The sequence below is a fragment of the Peromyscus californicus genome, unplaced genomic scaffold (genome assembly GCF_007827085.1).
Source record: "Peromyscus californicus insignis strain IS unplaced genomic scaffold, ASM782708v3 Scaffold_12__1_contigs__length_115047231, whole genome shotgun sequence".
Classification (NCBI taxonomy): Eukaryota; Metazoa; Chordata; class Mammalia; order Rodentia; family Cricetidae; genus Peromyscus; species Peromyscus californicus.
The window spans coordinates 44,159,726-44,179,278 of NW_026294413.1; positions in this window are offsets into that span (position 1 = coordinate 44,159,726).

Here is a 19,553-nt window from a genome sequence, read left to right on the forward strand (position 1 = left end):
CCTGAATTCATCTTCAGACATGAGGTTGGGTTTAAATAGAGGAAGGATAAGGGCAAGGGACAAGACATATGCGTAGTTAGCGTTGGTCAAGGTCCAGTTCTGCCTATCATTGTCTCAGCTCCCACAAGGTGGTCTGAAAAAGTCCTTGCTGCTGGAAGGGATGCCAAGGGCTCTCAGGCGATGGTTGCTCCTACTGAGGGATTCTTCCTCTTCCTCAGAGATGACTGTCCTCACAAGGGGTCATGGGATGCTGTCCTCAAAGGCTTTGCCTGTCCTAAAATCCAAACTGACTTCATGTTTGGGACAGTAACTTATCTCTGTACCTTCAGCCAAGGTTACAGACACAAAAAGAAAATGAAGATGAGATGCTGGGTTTCGCTCCTGCTTCTGTACTCAAGTGAGGAGCCAGTGCTTTTTAGCCAAAACAGCACCCAAGTGCCTGTTTCCCTACCCTGAGAGTCAAGCTACTCTTTCCCAAGAAGAAAAGCCCAGAGACAATAAGAAACCAAGAAGAAATGAAGAAAACAGAGAGAAGAAAACCTCCATAGAAGCTACAATTAGTAACCTTACAGATATTAAAAGATGACATATCAGTTTAAAAAAAGAAAATACTGTCTTTAAGAACCATTTCAGAACAAGGAAAAGATATGCCAAATGCTCACAGAAATGAGAATATTTTGAACAGAGAACTCTCTAGGTAGAAAAAAGATCGCCATTCAAAAAATATTCCCAAAGCAAAAGCATGGGGGAAGAAATTGATCCCCCCGCCAACAAGTCCTGGAAAATTACTAGAGCAGGGACTTGTGTTTCCCTTTTATGATGGTAGAAGGTAGGAAATCGAAGCTCAGATCCCCCAAACCACTGACCTGTTCATCTTACCGTGTGTGTTTGCACGAAATGATTGAGAAAGGCAGGATAAGGGTGAAAGTGTCTCATGTAACTTCTACCTCACTTAATCTTCGTGACTGTCCTACGAGTTTGGTACCATCGTCATTTCTCTTTGGGGATGAAAATATTAAGACACAAAGAAGTAATTTGAGGACTTAGATTCAACACAAGACTGCCTGCCTCCTGAGCATGGTGCTTTGCGTTTGTTTGTTTTTTATTTGTTTGTTTGTTTGTTTGGTTGGTTGGTTGGTTGGTTAGTTTAGTCTGGTATTTATTGTTGTTGTTTGAGACAGTTCTTGCTATGTGGTCTAGGCTAGCTTTGAACTCATTTTCCTCCTGTCTCAGCTTCCTAGATGCTGGAATTATATGTAAATGCCACTACACCCTGCCCATTATGCTGCTCTATCCTTGTTTGATAACACAAACTGCATGTATATGTATACCCACACATACATGCACACACACACATGTGCACACAGATCTTAAACTGTGCTATGTCTGGTCTTTACTTCTTAGGTAGCTGTTAGTGAGTACCATTTGGTGTTTTGTATTACTTTACTTTTTTATTTGCTTTTCAGAAAGACTTAATCTTTTGTGTCATGTCATGGTTCCAATTTTAAACTGATCACTCTCTGCTTTTCACTTAGGAACTTCACACAGAAGTGTGAAAGATAGATCAGCCTCTTCATGTGACTGACATTCCAGCTCCAATGGCCCAGCAACCTGCCAAGCATCCTTTGAAAGTCAAAACACCCTGGGAAATAAGAAGTCTTTCGTTTTCCCCATCTGATGGGGCTAGGGAACTGCTGGGAAGGGCTTTGGGAGAGCAGGAGAGCTCTCCTCCCCTGTGAACTGTGAAGGCGAGCTAGCAGTGTGGGTGGATCCTGAGACAGGAGCAGGGATAGTTCTATTGGAAATCGTGAAGGTAAAGTCAACAGTGTCTGCTTTTGGGCCGCTCCCTATGTATTCAGCAGGGCTCAGCCAACCCTCTAAATAAAAGCATGATAGAAATTGACACGGCAAGATGGCTTCTGAGAGCACTGTGTTACAATGCCATCAAAACCTCATAAAATGAGTCAAAAGCAGGGTCACCTCACATCAAGAAAGGCTCATCTTCCAGGCTGCCACTGGTGCAGTTGGGGGAGGTCCATCTGTCTAGCTCTGTCGGTTTCCATAGCATCTCTGAGGCTCCTTTCAGCTTCAAAGATCTTGCATAACTAATGCGTATTTCCTAGCAAAGGCCATCTGGGATGGTTAGAGTTGATTGTCACCTTGACAGGATCTGGACTCACCTAGGCAACAAGCTTGCAGGCACACCTGGGAGGGATTGTTTAGCCTCTGGACCTGCCTATGAGGGGTTATGTTGACAAGGTTAACTGAAAGGGGAAGATCTACTGGAAAAGTCAATCACACCGTTCCCTGGGGCTGAATTCTAGGCTGTATGAAAAGGATGAGGCTGAGCACACAAGCATTCATCGCTTTCTTCTTCCTGAGCGTGGATGAGATTAGAGCATGGCTTTCAGGCTCCTGCCACCCTCACTGCCTCACCATGACAGACAGTACCCGGGAATATGAGCCCGAATCAACCTTTCTCCCTTAAACTACTTTTCTCGGATTATTTTATCACAGCAATGAGAAAAGAAACTAAGTCTCCACCTCCTCTGGATGCGCAGGGGATGAAAGGGCCCGTTAGGGAAGTAGGGATGCTCTAGACAATGTGTGACAGACCTTTATCATTGATATAGCCAATAGAGAGATTAAAAAGCAAGAGAGGCAAAAGGTAGATTACCGGAGCCACTTCCAGGAAGGGTTGTCCTGAGAGGTCATTGAAAAGAGCTTTCTGGGTAACATACGAGCATTGATTTTTTAAGTCTCTACATTTTAATTATGCCTTTGACTATTTATAGGATTATCAAAATATTGGAAATCATCTGTAGATCAAATTAAATGAACGGTAGCAGCATTCAATAAGCTATAGACATCACTAAATCACTCCAGAGTGGATAATGCACAAGCTATTCCACTTGAATACTTTTGAATTAATGTGAAAAGTTGATAAAATAATAAAGAACTATTCAGTTAAACCAGTTTTTTCACAGAATTTTTTTGGGGTGTAGGACACCTTTATGGACTGGATAGATGGCTCACTGGGGAAAGGCACTTGCCACCAAGCCCGACCTGAGCTCAATCCCTTTATCTCACATACTAAAAGAAGAGAATTAACTCCTGATAGTTGTTCTCTGACCTCAATATGTACACCATGGCACATGCACAGCAATACACACACACACACACACACACACACACACACACACACACACCAATAAGTAAATAAATAAACAGCATAATACAATAAAAAACAGCATAATAAAAAGTCACCTTTATGAAGTAGAATTACTCTCTTTGCTTTATGGAGATGGAAACTCAGAGATCTGGTGTAGCTGGAAGATTTCTCTGGTCCTGCCAAGCCTCCAAATTCCCATGGCCTGCTTATAAAATAATCATTCAGAGGCTTAATATTATTTATAACTGCTCAGCCATTAGGTCAGGATTATTATTGACTAGCTCTTACACTTAAATTAACCCATAATTCTTATCTATGTTTAGCCACGTGGCTTGGTACCTTTTCTCAGTTCTGCCTTGTCATCTTGCTTCCTCTGTGTCTGGCAGGTGACTTTTGACCCTGCACTTCCTCTTCTCAGAATTTTTCTCATCTGCTTGCCCTGCCTATACTTCCTATCTGGCTACTGGCCAATCAGCATTTTATTTATCAACCAATCAGAGCAACACATATTCATAGCAGACAGAAAGACATCCCACAACAATCTGGAAAGCTACGAGATTTGCTGACGTTCACATCATGGCTGAATTAGTGTAGTGCTGGCTGTAGTTTGGAGCTACAGCATGCCCCAAAGGCCCCTGTGTCGATGACTTGGTCACCAGTCCACAGTACTACTGGAGGTGGTAGAAGGAAGTGAGGTCTTCTTGGGTAGTGACCCAGTGGAAGGATTTAAGTCTTTGGGTGTGTGTTCTTCAAGGGAAACTGGGACTCAAGCCCTTTCTTGTCCCTTTGTTTCTCAGCCACTGCCAAGTGAATAGGCCTTCTTCTCTGTCATGTGCTCCTGCTAGGATGTACTGACAGGCCCAAAGCAATGGGGCCAAGCAACCATGGACTGAAACCTTTGAACCATGAGCCAAAATAAACCTTTCTTCCTCATAACTCGATCATCTATTTTGTCACAATGACAAAAAGTTAACTAAATAGTACCATGCAAAATACAGAGCACTTGTGAATACATCATATTCCATGGAACCTTCCCGATTGTTCCAAGAAAACAATGCTACCTGTGGGACCAGTTCACTGAAGCTCTGAAGGAGAGAATTTCCCTTTTCAAGGTCTCATAGTTGCTACAGTTGGCTCGTATAATACCCATATTCCAGTTTCCAAAGTCATCCTTTCCCATAAGAATTCAAACCCAGGTTTACTGGGCTGAAATCACTTTACTTTCTGCTAAACCATCAAGCCTTGAAAAAGATGGAGAAATAAATCTTTCTTCCTGAGTGGGATCTGTTGAGCCAGATAGTTTGAGAGCCCTAGCTTTCCAAGGCTCTGTGTTGATTCTTCCAGCTCAGTAGGTATTGAAGCACTAGCCCACACAAGTCAATTGAAACTGTTCTACAAACAGAAGACATATGGAAGTATGGAAGTCTTAACATGCCCCTGTGTAGAGCACAATATCTGAGAGTTGAGATTTAACCAGGAATGACCACAGTTTTTGAAGACCTATGTGTATCTCAATGTGCCATCACTTAGCCATCGACCAGGTCCACGTATTAAATTAAAAACTCTAGAAAGGCATGATCCAACAATGCAACTGTTGAGCAGACATCTGCAAAATTGCCCCCTGACCCCACACGCCCAAAGCACTTTCCTCAGTGTCTTCAAAGTCAGGACCCAATGTGCAGGAGAGACATGAATGCATCTATTAACTTGACTGTCACTTTTTTAAAATTCAACACTAACTTCATTTTGACATTGATTTTGATGTCTAGTATAATTTCATTTTTCAAGCAAAATTTAAAGACTGTCATTTCCGCATACTTGCACCCAATGAGAAACAGCTTTAGTGACAACTTTTTTTATTAAGGTTCTTCATGGCCAAACAATAGTGCTTCATTCATCTGAATTGAAAGACAAGGTTGTCAGAAAATCTGTAAGTAGTTTCTGCACAAATCCCCGCTCGCTATGAATGGTGCCTCTGTCCGATCCGTCTCATGGATTGGCTTCAGCACGACACTTGGCCCAGGAGGTTTCTTAAAACCAACTTTCAGATGCCATAAATGCCCCTGGGGTTTTCTGTTGACTCTGGAAACACCATCTACTGTATTGAATCTTTTTATGCAGGGTGTTCATTCCTTCACTTTTTACATTCCTGAAATATTACAAGGTTCTGGCGTACTCAGGATGTGCTTTTGAAAACTCAAATTGCTCATTGCTTTTTAAATTTTGTGAAAAATAATAAACACTGCTTTTTCCTGTCAACATTTTTACTTTCCTCAGCAAAGCGAAGGCAGCGACTAAGAGAAAACAAGCCTTTACATTAAGTTAGCAAAGTCGAAAGTTTTCCCGTTTTCATGTATCTAATTCTTATGTAACTGTGAAACTGGTTTTCTGTTTTAGTTTATCTGCTCCTTATGTAACTAGTTTTTGAATTAATTCTGAATCAGTGGAAATCTCAGTCCCATGAGAACTGTGAGGGATTTAAAAGAGAAAAGAATTCCACTGGCATATGGAGCTAGTCTGTATCTGAGAAGTCACCTTTTGGGGGGAGGCTCCTCTGAACTACAGGAGGGGAAGCTGCTCTGGTGACCTGGTCACCACAGCCTGTGACAGAGGCAGAGAAGGTAGAGCAGGTGGGTGTGGTGATTCTCAGGTTATGGATTTGATTTTCTTTTTCTTTTCTTTTCTTTTTTGGCAATTAAATAAAAAGCCTCTTGCTTGCTCACATTTGTTTTGGTTACAGCTACTCCGGGGAGGGGCAGTATTTTTACCATCTGCAAACTGGCAATCAGGCCCAGCCTTTGCATTATGCTGCAGCATATATTGGAGACAGCATTTCTGTCTCTGGGGTGCTTGCTCTGCTCCTCCAGCCCCGTCTTTAAAGTCACTCTTCCTGGGCAGCCATGTGTGGACGTCCACCAGCCTGCTTTGTGAACAGGGCCTGGTTTTCTCCTCAATCAGTCCCTCCTCCAAGCCTGCCATTCTGTGCAGGCGTCTTGATGGGTTTGTCCCTTTCCATGCTCTCTATAACCTACAGGACTGGGTTTTGATGACCCAGCTTGACAGATGCTTAAACCAGGGTTCCGAGAGATAAAAAATTACTCATCCATGGTCGCAAAGCTTGTTGGTGGTAGAACTGGAGTTCAACCTAGGACTTCTCGACTCCAGAGCCTGGCTCATCCATCCCAGTGCTGGTCCATAGACAACGTGTCCCATCTGCCAAAGGTGAAAGGGGCTGCAAACACAGAAAGCCTCAGTGTGGTGTGCAAAGGGTATGTGGGTCATGAGTTAGACCCAGCAGGGATCATCTAGTTCAAGCTTCTGCCCCAATAAGCATTTCTCTCTACAACATCCCATCCAAAATGCTTTCCCAGCCTGTGCTCCGGTTATTCTAAAATGAGGGGGGAACTGTGGTAAATGGCTATGAATAGGAGCGCATGTAAGCATAAGTATTCACCCGTGGTTGAGTTTCTGCGGCAACGCTCTGTTTGGGAACAAGCGTGCAAACAGCCATGCTCAGGTTGGATCAGAGAATTCCCACCCGCAGAGCCTGGTGCCCAGGAGAGACCCGCGGTGAGCTGTAATCAGGATCTGCCATCCTGGTTACCATTTACATGCCTGCCTGGGGCTCACAATCTTAAAAGTGGTCCCCCAAAGGGCTGGCTAGCCCTTTTGAAACTGCACAAACAACACGATAAGTATAACACAAACTCAAAGAGCAATCCCTCATAAGCTCACCCGCCAAACTAATCATTTGTTTGCATTCTTCTTGCTTCCTGCCAGGCCTTGCCCACATGTAAACATGATTTTTAGAGTTGTAATCAAATGTACATTCAATTTGCGCTTCCACTTTGCAATAACATTATATCATAAGCATCCGACGCTCTACACAGACTGTATAATTATAATTTTTAGTGACTGCATGATAGTCCATCAAAACGATATGACATAATTTGCCTAACCACTGGCTCTTAAGCTGTTTCTGGTGTTTTCTTCATTATAAATTACTCCACAATAGTCATCTTCATTTTTATTGATTTTTCTCTCTTTTTTTTTTCTCTCTCTCTCTCCTTTTGGACTGTGGCATCAAAGATCAGTAGACCCTTTAAAGATATACTTAAATGGAATTTATCTTCAATGATGTGGCACATGGAAGATCTCAGACCTTAGCAGGAGTGAAGTTGTGTGCAGCTAGTCTTTCATGTGTTATTTAATATTTGGTGTCTAACAAGTGTGTGTTAAGTCCATGAAAAGCCTGCTCTCACCTAACTGATGTTCTAGAAGAAAGAGAAAGAGAAGTGTTTAGGTCTTGGAATACACCTGAGTGGTCGAGCGGTTGCCTGCCTAAGAGTTACAAAGCTTAGTTTTTGGAGAAAGAGAGGAAATAAAACTATTTCTAAGTCTTCACTAAAGTTGTCATCTTATCATGTACGTGTATGAGTGTGTGATGGCTGGTCAGTTGGTTGGTTTAGGGGGTATTGCTCTTGCTGTTTTGTTGAATTTTTCTGTTTGTTGTTGAACAGTGTTGAGGGTTCAAACTCAATGTCTTGCACATGTTAGGCAAAAGTTCTACCACAGAGCTTCTACATCCCTAGCTCCTCACCTTTCCCATATTCACTTATCTTTTCATAAGATGTGTTTTATTTGCGCTTACACACATGAGGACAAGAGCTTGTGGAAGCCAGAGGTGTCAGCTCCCATGGAACTGAAGTTATAAGCTGTGGGCATTGGTAACCAAACTCAGGTCCTCCTCAAGAGCAGCATATACTTCTAATCACTGAACCATCTCTCCATCCCCTTTAGGCAGCGCTAGGAATCAAACACAGGGCATCATGTATGCTAGGCAAACATCTAACAACTGAGCCATATACCCAGCCATGTTCACTTCTTACAGCTCTTCAGACACGGGCTTTTAAGCGTGACACTTTTGTTACTGGATCTGTTATCAGGAAAAGGTCTAGTTAGGAGACCACATCAACAGCCCAGATAAAATGGATAGGATTCTGGAGACGTGGGATGGTCGGAGGGTGACAAGTAAGTGACAATCTAAGAATGGCCACAGAGTGAAGACTAACTCATCCAGGGTGCAGATGTGACAAGCACACTTGTTCGGAGGATTTTCAGAAAAACAACCCTGCCCTGGCATTGGGTATAGGACACACTCCAAAATCTCTGTGCTTATCTGCCAAAACACTATCACAAGAAAGTCATTTGAGTTGACATCCCCCCATCAGCTTCCAGCTACAATGCAACCTGCTCATGAGTGAAAACGCATCCTATCGTCCATAAAGTACCACTGAGCTTGGGACACTGAGCCTTGTCTTTACTGAGTGGTCACGGCAAGTCACTCGCTATTGATCAGATGGAGATTAAAATGTCTTCTGTGTGATGATCTGACGAGTTGGCTCTGAGCATCATGTGAAAGCATGTATGAGATTTTTTTTTCTTGTAAACTCTGATGTCTACACAGGTGTTGTAGGGGTGAGGGGGCCCCAAGGGGGAGCAGAAAGCTGTGCATCCCAAGCTGATGTTGAACAACAAAAGCCAGAGCCCCAAAGGGACATCCTGTGAGGTAAGTAAATGCTGATGAGTGAACCCAGAGGCTTGTGCTGGTCTGCTTGGGCTGCCGTAGCAAAATACCACAGGCTGGCTGGTGGAGTCACGTCAAGGTGCCGGGGTGCTGGGTGAGGGTTCCCCACCTGCCTGACAAGCAGACATCTGCTAACTCTTCTTTGCACGGGGGACCAAGGAAACTTCAGGGTGTCCCCCTCTTCCTGTCATGAAGGTCCCATCCTTTGGGCCTTAGCTACATCTAAATTACCTTCCAAAGGTGTCCCCTTCACTGGAGATAGGGCTTTCACGTTCTGTACAAACAAGGGTCAATTTGGGAGGACATAGCACTAACAGGAAGAGACTGGAGTCAAAGGCTGAAGGAGCTCTGAGCTCCAACACAAGAAGAGACCTGAAGGTGGAAAATGAGTTTGTGAAGCTTGGCTCCATCACTCTTGAAAACCAGACTACCCGAGGGAGCTACCAACTTCCACCTTGGAGACCTCATCTAGAATGGAGACTCGCTTTGTCATTCACCAAATATTTTATTGAGTAGCTGCTATGTGCCAACACGTGCTCTAGGTGCTGGTCGACAAAAGACAAGCACAACAGAGCAAGCCCTTGTTAGCATGCTCCTCACTGGGTGCTAAGGTGACCCGGGGACACTCAGGAAGCCATGCATAGTACATGCTCTAGGATTATCGTCTGTTACCATCCGTTTCACCATGTTTCCTGGGGCTTGTTAAGATGCTATATGAAAAGAACAAATGAATAGAAATCAGAGGCATTAACCCAGAGGTCTGTGCACACATCCCATCTGTTTGTATTTACTCTGTGGATAGAACTTCCAGGGTCACCCCCACACGGCTCCCCTCACTGAGTAGCCAATATCTGTGCATGCTGCTTAACTATTCTCTGGGCTCCCTTCTCCAATGAGTCCAGAGGGGCATTGCTTATTTAGCAAATGACATGTTCCGAGTTATTAATACATTCCAAATATTAAAATTTCAGTCGAAGCACTGGGAAAATCATGGCAGGATCGTAATTTAGGGATGCCAGGTGGCTAATGAATGCTTAGTGCCCAGGAATATCTTGATTCCTCTGCCCCTCTCTCCCAATTAACAAAAGCGCTGATGATCTCAGGGCTGTTTCTGGCCAGCTGGGATAAATCAGCCCCCTGGCAGCTGCCCAAATGATATATTTTAAGGGCGCAGGCCATGTGGCTCTCTATTGCAAAGCAATTGGGGTCATTGTGTTTGCATATGGATTAACTCACTGCACAGGGATCCTACCCACTTACGGTGCCCGCTGCGGGTTGACACTCAATAGCTATTCAGCAATGATAAAGAGGAGGCCGACCTAACGACCCTTCAGAATGCTCCCTCTATTCCTTCCTCACCATTTCCATTTATATTACTTTGAGCAAGGAGAATTCAGTTGGCTTCCCCTATCTGGTTGCACTGTCCCTCTTCTTAGAAGGCGTTTTCCACGACTGACAGAAGAAGATAGCCAGGTGAACATGATTGGAGAAAACCCCGAGGTCCAGGCAGATGGGATTTGCAAATTGTCAGCTTGGATCACTGTTCTCCATGATTCCGAGGAGGCAAGAGCTATGCAAGTTAGAAGAGTTTTGAATAAACTATTAATTGGATGCGCTGTTCTCTGGGGGAAACCCAGGGCAAATCCCAGCGAACAGGCTCAGGTGCTGATTGTTCTGTTGTGAAGACTCCAGGAGCTCCTGAATATTCAGTCTCTACTCCCTGGAGCAATCCCTGGTGACACAGAGGTAGCTGACTTAGTCCCTATTCAGCCACTCAATAAACATTGAGTGGCCTGGTGTGCTCAGCACCAAATTAAACAAGGGGGGGCTGCAAAGAGGTCTGAGAGCCGCCCTAGCAAGCTGGGAGCCTGGTGTCTTAAGACGGACTAGGAACCCACAAGAGAACACCAGGTCATCAGTGGGCAGTCATGAGATCTGCTGGCCCAGGTCCTGAATTTCCTGGGTTTGTTTTAATGCTTTATTTTCTATGTCAGTCTCCCCATAAATCATTGAGATATGCCAAATGTTCCTCTTCCGTATGGGGGTGAGACAAAATGTTCTGTCAAACACTGAGTTCTGATATTTATACTAGAAACAATAGCCACTGGCCACTTGGGCACTACATATGGTAAGGTGACGGGCCACTCAAAGCTCTACAGTGGTGGCAAACAGGAAACATGAGGTCTTTCAATGAGGTTTGCCATCCTGTGGCTCGGCACATGTTTTTAATAGCCTGAGTTCTGCTCCTGTCCATACTGGTTAATTTCCTAAGCACATGCCCAGTGAACGACTGTGAATACGGCCCAGTACTGAGTTCCCAGAAGCTTACCTGGAAGTTTCTTCAGGGATATGGACATAGAAGCTGGTGAATAGAAGAGGCAACCAGGGAGAGAGATGGCCCTAGCCTTGGATACACTCGAGATTTAACCTTTGCACTAGCAGCCCTGGGCACCACAACAGGACCTTAAGCAGAAATGTGAGGGGCTGCGAGTTGCTCTTTAGAAAAGCTGATGTCGCCACGGTACAGAGACAGACAGCCAAAGCAGCCTGGATCACCTCAGAGGCCATTGTCACATAAAGCCCCATGGACAGGGGTTTGCAGGGGCCTTTGCTGTCTTGTATGTCAGCAGTGCTGGGGTTTAGCCCAGGGCTCCGTTAGGCAAGTGCCTTACGACAAAGCTATATCCTCCCTGGCCCCTTTCTTACTTTATTTTGAGATCGGGTCTTGCTAAGTTGCCCAGGGGAGCTTTGAACTTGCAGCCAATGCCCTTGCCTCAGCCTTCCCAGTAGCTGAGGTTGCAGGTTTGTGCCATTAGTCCCAGCTGTGTCTTGCAAGAAACTGTGTGATATGAAGCCCACAAGCCAAAAGTCACCTCAAGGGATGCGGGAGAGATTTGTCCCAGCTATTTTCCCGGGCTCCGCATCACTGCGGGCTGCGCACATTAGTACACTCTGACATTTAGATGAGGAAAAGGAGGCAGCTTGGAGGGACGGAGGCTAAAGTCAACTTGAAAATTAACCTCTCCAAGTGATCCCACGTAAATTCAAAAAGACTCCAAGTTGGCTGAGCTAAAGGGAAGAAACCCTGCTTTGATGATCCCAAAAGAAAGATAATAAACAAGTCCCTGGTATTTCTCTTTGGAGCATGGCATTTTGTTTCCTGGGGTCTATGTACCAACGACACAGTATTTTTTTTTATGTTGCCAACCTGATAATGCTCTCTCTGTACTAACTCCAAACAGCCTGGGCAGCAAGAAGTGGGAAAGAGAAAGCAAATAGAACCCATGAGGCAGCTCACCAGGACAGAGAGGGGCACTGGGAGGGGCAGCGCGGGGAGTCAATGGCCTGTGACGGCCTTACATCAGTGACCCCCAAGTCCCTATAGGTTGTACGTGCCGGTGTCACCGTCAGAAATTCTATAGGTAGGATTGGGATGTAGCTCAGTTAGTAGCGCGTTTACCTAGCACGCTCAACCCCCTGGTCCGTTCAGTCCCCAGCACCACACAGACTGGGTGTGCTGTGATCCCCATACTTGGTGGGAGGGGTCATCTTCAGCTACACAGCAAGTTCAAGGCCAGCCTGGAACACATGAGACCCTGTCTCAAAAAAGGGTGAGGGGGCTGGGCGGTGGTGACGCACGCCTTTAATCCCAGCACCCGGGAGGCAGAGGCAGGCCGATCTCTGTGAGTTCGAGGCCAGCCTGGGCTACAGAGCGCGTTCCAAGAAAGGCACCAAAGCTACACGGAGAAACCCTGTCTCAAAAAAACAAAAAAAAAAAACAAAACAAAAAACAAAAAAAGGGGGGGTGAGAGGGAAGGAGGGAGGGAAGGAGAGAAGGAGAAAGAAAGAAAGAAAGAAAGAGAGAGAGAGAGAGAAAGATAGATAGATAGATAGATAGATAGATAGATAGATAGATAGATAGATAGGTGCACTGCCCTTCTAGCCTCTGAGAGGACCCACACATGTGACATTGACTCACACAGAACACACATGATGGATTTTATTTAAAAATCTGGTGTCTTTGAGTTAACTGGCTTGCCGTGTTTTTGATAGCCGCATAAATCAGCCGAGTCAGCAACTGTAAAACCCATGCTGGTTCTGACACACCACACCGACCCACAACCCCAGTTCCGGGGAATGTTGCTGTCTCTAGAATTCTCCACTGTGGAGCCCACACGGACCAAATTTCTGTGAAGCCGGTTGACTTTTAAGATGTCAGACTCTGCTGGGTATGGTGATGGTGATGGTGATTTACAGCTGTAATCCTTGGGAGGCTGAGGCAGGAGCATTGCCATGACTTTAAGGGCCACTTGGAATACATAGTGAATTTGGGGCCAGCCTACCTTACAAACTGAAACCTTGAAAAACAAAACCCTCAAATTCCTCTCTGATTATTTTTTTGAAATATTTTTCTTTCTTCTTTGACAATTTCGTATATTTATATTGTGATCATATCCAACCCCCCCCCCCCAAATCCCCTATCCACTCTCAAACATTCCCAACACATCCCTCCCTTGCCTTCACATCCTCTTTTTCCTCTGTTTTGTTTAACCCACTGAGTTCAGCTAGTGCTACACGATGACTGTGGGGTCGTCCACCAGAGCGCGCGAGCAACCTATCATCAGCCACACCCTCTCCCCCAGCAGCCAGAGATTGCAGGAGCTCCTCATCTGGGGTGGAACCTCAAAGAACCCTCTCCCATCTATGCGGGAATGCTGACTGGACTGATCTTGTGCAGGTAAGCACAGCTGCTGTGAGTTCATGGGTGTGACTGTCACACCCTGTCCAGAAAGCAGCGCTGCACAGCGCCACCCCCAACCTCTGCCTCCTACATTCTTCCACCACCTTTATGTGATGTTCCCTGAGCCTTAGGAGGTTAATAGTGATGTCTCATTAATCACTATGTTGAGCTAATCACTCAACAGTCACTTGTTATGAGTCTCTGAGATCAGTTATGAGCCTGCACTGACTGTTGCCCACTGTACAAAGAGGCTTCTAAGTTGGGTGGTGGTGGCACCTGCCTTTAATACCAGCACATGGGAAGCAGAGACAGATGATCTCTGAGTTCCAGGACAGCCTGGTCTACAGAGTGAGTTCCGGGACAGACAGGGATACAAGGAGAAACCCTGTCAAGAAGAAGAAGAGGAGGAGGCAGAGGAGAGGGAGGACGGAAGAAGGAGGAGGAGGAAGAGAAGAAGAAGAAGAAGAAGAAGAAGAAGAAGAAGAAGAAGAAGAAGAAGAAGAAGAAGAAGAAGAAGCTTCCTTGACTAGGGTTGAGATTAGCACTAATCTATGGGTAAGCATAAATATTTAGAAGGCAGTTAGACAATGTTGTTGGGTTTTTTTTTTTGGCTCCTTTGTGGGGCCTGCGACCCAGCTCCCAAATAAATCACACACAGAGGCTTATTCTTAATTATGAATGTCTGGCCTTAGCTTGACTTATTTCTTGCCAGCTTTCCTTAACTTTAAATTAGCCCATCTACCGTTTGCCTCTGGGCTTTTCCCGTTCTCTAACTTCTGTAAATCTCACTCTTACTCTGGGGCTTGCTGTGGAGCTGGGTGGCTGGTCCTGGAGTCCTCCTCCTTTTCTGACTCCTTCTTTCTTCTCTCCTCCATCTTCTTTCTTGTTCTGTTTTTTCCCAGATTTCTCCTATATATTCTCTCTGCCTGCCAGCCCCACCTATCCTTTCTGCTGCCTTACTATTGGCCATTCAGCTCTTTATTAGACCATCACGTGTTTTAGACAGGCACAGTAACACAGCTTCACAGAGTTAAACAAATGCGACATGAACAAAAATAACACACCTTAAAATAATATTCCCCAACAGACAACATGTCCATTTAGCAAGACAATAGTAGTAGGTCCCCCACCAGGGCCTATGACTTCCCCAGCCGTGACTTTTGACCAGGTTTACAGTACCAGGCATTAATTGCCTCCTGTAAAGTATTATTATTCCTAGTACAGTGATGCCATTATTGTCCCAGGGGGCACATGATGCCTGGCAGGCTGTTCTCTGATTATAATGTTAGCGTTTTTGTCCCTCTGTCCTATCAGGCCACCACCATGATGCCAGTCCTCACCTAGTTTAGTTTATTAGCCCCCTACTCGCTTCACAGACCTCCCTTCCTCACCCATATCCTAGAACCACCCAGACTCTGACGTTCTGGCCTTGTCAACACTTCCTTTACTCTTCATCTGCCCCTAACGCCAGCTGCTGTCTGCTGTTTGCTCGGTGCTGATACGTGCTCATGGTCTCTAGTCCCAGTCACTGTTCTTGTGAGGTTCATTCTGTGCTCTTCACGGAACAGTTACCAGCTTCTCCCACACTTCACCAGCCCCCACCAATCCCCACCCTCTGGTGGCACCAGATGAACTACTCTGTTTCTTTATTGACACCACCAGATGTCATGGCACTGTTTAAATTTTCTTGGCTCTTTGACTCAGTAAGTCCAAAAGGGAACCAGTGCTCTCTCCCTCTACCCAGCTGTTTGTGCTTGATGTTGGGGGAGTGGCTCATGGTGACCTCTTTCACCCTCACCTCCATCTCCATAGCTGCTTGTTTGGACATCCAGTGCTGTTTTCAGATCTATCCATCCACTTCACCTTCATCATTTACAGTTGGATTTAACCACCATCATCTTGCACGTGGACCACTCGCAATAACCTCCTAAAAACTTTCCCCTTTGGGACTGGAGTGATGATCAGGAATTAAGAGTGTTTGCTGTTCTCCTGGAGGACCTGAGTTTGTTTCTAGTACCCATGTCAGCTGGTTCATAACTGCCTGTTCCTCCAGCTCCAGGGGGTCAAAAGCTTCTGGCCTCTTTGGGCATTTGCATGCATGTGCACACACCTATACACAGACATACACATATACACATAATCAAATCCTTAGAAAAAGTTCCCCCTTTCTCTCTTGTTCCCCTCTAGTTTGATGAATCGACCCTACAGTCATCAAATTGTTTTTCTCTTTAATGCAACCTTGAGTGTGCTAGTCCACTGTCTCAGACCCCTAAATGGCTTCCCAGTGTGAAGAGGAATTGTTTTAATATTTTGAGCTTTACTTATTATTGTGTGCAGGTGGTGTATAATGTATTTGTGAGCCGTGGCGCATGCCATGGCTTGCATGTGGGGGTTAGAGGACAACTTTGGGGAGCCAGTTCTCTGCTTCCACTCTTCCATGGGCTCTGGGGGTTGAATTCAGGTCTTGTGTTTGCACAGCAAGTGCTTTGCCAGCTGAGCACCTCACTGCCTCATGGATTTATTAAGGAATAGTGCGGGGTGCGGGGGGGCGGGGGGAACCTACCACAAATAGGAGGGAATCCAAGGGAAAATGCCTTTTAAAAATCTTTACTTGTTTACTATATTTCTGCAGATGCATATGTGTGTGGTGTATCTCTGTGTGGTGTACGTGCATGTATGGCTGTGGGTGCACATGTGTGTGTGCAGGCCAGAGGAAGAGCATCCTCCTCTATCTCTCGCCGCCGTCTTGTTCCTCTGAGGAAGGTGCTCTCCCTGACCCTGGGGCTGTGCTTTACTGCTAGGCTGTCAGGAAGTCCCACTCACGTCTCTGCCTTCCTCAGTGCTGGGGTTATGGGTATGTGTGTGAGCATACTTGACTTTCATGCGGGTTCTGGGATCCAAACTCCCGTCCTCAACGCTTGTACAGCGGGTGTTTTTAACCACTCAGCCATTCACTAGCTGAAGCCTTAGCGTGCTCTGGAAGATCCTGTCAGCTGAGGTCACTCCTCCCTCTTCCACGTCACTGCTGGCTGTCCTTCTTTCTACGCTCTGCAAGCCAGTTTTCAACCATCAAACCCTTCAGCAACCTCATAGTCTTAGAACGTGTTCCCGTCCCCACCAGTTCTCAGCATCGATTCTTCTCCCTTAGTGGCTACTTGTTCCCCTCATCCAGTGCAGACTCGATAGTACACAATCTTGGAGTCCACGGTACGCTGCGACAACACTGTTTTAGCACACGTGCAATGGCCTCCTTCTTTTGTGAATAACTTCTCAGTGAGCGTCTTTTCTGATATTTGATAAGTTATTTTTGCAATCGGGGGCCACACGTCATCGCCAGTGGCCTGGCCCCATTCCCATCACAGTACCCAAGCTGAAGGCGAAGCTGAATCCTAACAGTGAGCTTGTGCTGGGTCCGCTAGCCAGGTGCCAGAGATGGTAAGTGTGCGGAGCAGGTAGTTATCCGACCCAGTTCTCCATGAGCCCCCCAGCCTGGCTTCTGTGTTGTTTTCTCTACTGTCATTCCTGAATCATAGTCTACAAATTCATGCTTGGCCTTAAGGTGGCCAAATAAATGCCATGTTAACAGAATGTACTCAGAGAAGGCACCCTGCAACCCCCACCCTTCTGCCCCGACCCCTGCCAGCTGCTCCCTGTAGGCATGAGCTCAGGTTCTATGAATGTAGCGAGTGCCTGCAGTCTCCACCCGGATCCTCACTCTCTCCTCGATGTCAATGTGTCTCCCATGCATTTGTTCACCACTCGCTCCCTCCAACCCCTCTCTCCTCGAAGTCCCCCTTCTCGCTTGCTTGCTCGCGCTCGCTCGCTCCCTCTGGGTCTATTCGCTCCTCCCATCTTTTTTTTTTAACAGAGTCCAATTATAGCCCAGGCTAGCCTTGGATTCAGTGGGTAGCCGAGGATGACGGAACTGCTCTGGCTCTGCCCTCCACCCCACTTCGTCTGTGCTCCTGACGTTTTCTTCTCACCCTCTACGCCGGAGTTCTTCAAAGAATGGCTCCATTGCCAGCCTTCATCTCCTCCCACCCACTCCCTGTTATGATTTCAATCACTCGTTTCTCAAACAGTTAACACCTGCCTCCAGTTCGGAACTTAAAACATTGCAAAAGATGTACAGCGAGCCATCGTCCGTTCACCCGTCTCCCTGGTCCCACGATCTCCCCATGTCCAGCTCCTTCCTTAGTCTCCAGAGATCACATGCACATATACTGATTGGAATTTTTAGACAAATGGAGGCATCTGTACGCATTTTCTACCGTTGGGCTTTTTTTCCACTAAAAGTATTTAGAGGCTGTCCTGTGTCAGTATATCCAAAGCTGCCTCGCTCTTCTAAATGGCCGCCAAGATCCCACCGTGAAGACATTACCAGTTCCCCTTTCTGGACATTAAGGGTCTTTCTGTCCTTTGTTCTAACACACACGCTGCCGTGAGCATCCTTACACATGTCTGCTCTCCCACCCTTGTGAGTGCTTCTGCAGAAAAAGAGCCACAGAATGAAATTGCATTTTACATTTTGAAATCAAATTGCTCTCCACAGAAGCCGTACCATCTCATCTACCCACAGCAAGACACAGGAGGGCCTTGTTTCCCCTCACACTATGAAAGAGATCTTTTTTAATGGCTGTTTGTGTTAGGTGAAAAGTATAATTTTAAATTCTTTTTTAATTTCACACATAGTTTTATTGGATTCACCCTCTCCTTCCCCCTGAAAACTCCTCCTGTACCCCCACATCCCTCTCCAAAACTCATGTCCTCTTCTTCTGTAAGTTTATATGTATGTATGCACGTATGTATCCTAGAACCTGTGGCTAGAGAGGTCATAGATCCTTGATTCCATTTTGCTAACCTGATGTTAAATCCAACTGTCTTCTAAATGCTTACCCTCATCCGTAGACTACTGCAGCTCTCAGCCCTCATCAAAGAGGCGCCTTTTGGTAGCAGCCGGTGGATATTTCCCACAATGAGCCACAGTACGGAGAATAAGTGATTGTGGGGAGCATGTCCCCCAAAAGGACACCTATAGTACGTCCTGCATCCAGTGCTGAGAGAACCTTGTGGAAGAAGAGGTGGAAAGGCTGTAGGATCCAAAGGCTGGGGAGGCCTGCTCTGAAATGGCACCTTGTGAACACAGCAGGGATGATTCCCCTGAACTCTCCACACGGTTGCCTGCCCAAGACTACACAAGTCAACCTCCCACCATGGCGAGGAAGGGCTCACCAGGCCCTACCTCCAGTTTAGAAGCTACAGGCAGTTGGTGTCTGCTCGGGGAGAGAGACTCCGTTTTCTTCCTGGACGAGCCCCCTGATAGGTTGCCCACACCCAGAAGGTCAGCCCTGCACTCAATCCCGTATGGAGAACACTAAAAGCACACTTTCAGTCTGCGTTTGTTTTTATGGATGTACTCAAGCACTCCTATTTCTCAGCCTTTTGTGTTTCTCCCTCCGTAAATCATCTGTTCTTATCTTTTGCCTGGTTGGAGATGGTCTTTTAAGGATCCTAGGGCCAGCCTATATTAGAAAAGTGCATTCCCAGCCGGGCGGTGGTGGCGCACGCCTTTAATCCCAGCACTCGGGAGGCAGAGCCAGGCGGATCTCTGTGAGTTCGAGGCCAGCCTGGACTACCAAGTGAGTTCCAGGAAAGGCGCAAAGCTACACAGAGAAACCCTGTCTCGAAAAACCAAAAAAAAAAAAAAAAAAAAAAAAAAGAAAAGTGCATTCCCTGTCTACGATATTAGTTGCACCTATTTTCAGTCGCTACCTAACCTTTTGTAATCCATGTTACGTGCCCAATGAAACAAACACACTCCTCTACTGCTGTTTCCCCGCCTCCTGATGGCAAAAACCGGAAGCCTTTCTTGGCCCTCACGCTCTTCAGCGTTCGACTCTGCCGGTCCATCTTGTGAATAATCTCTTTCAGCTATGTGCACTTCTGCACCAAGCCTCGCCTCCCACGTCTCCGCTGCATCTCTTTTGTTTCCCTAAAACTCCTGGGACAGTGTCCTTGGGAAGAGCCGTCTGCTCACCCTTGCTCAGCAGAGG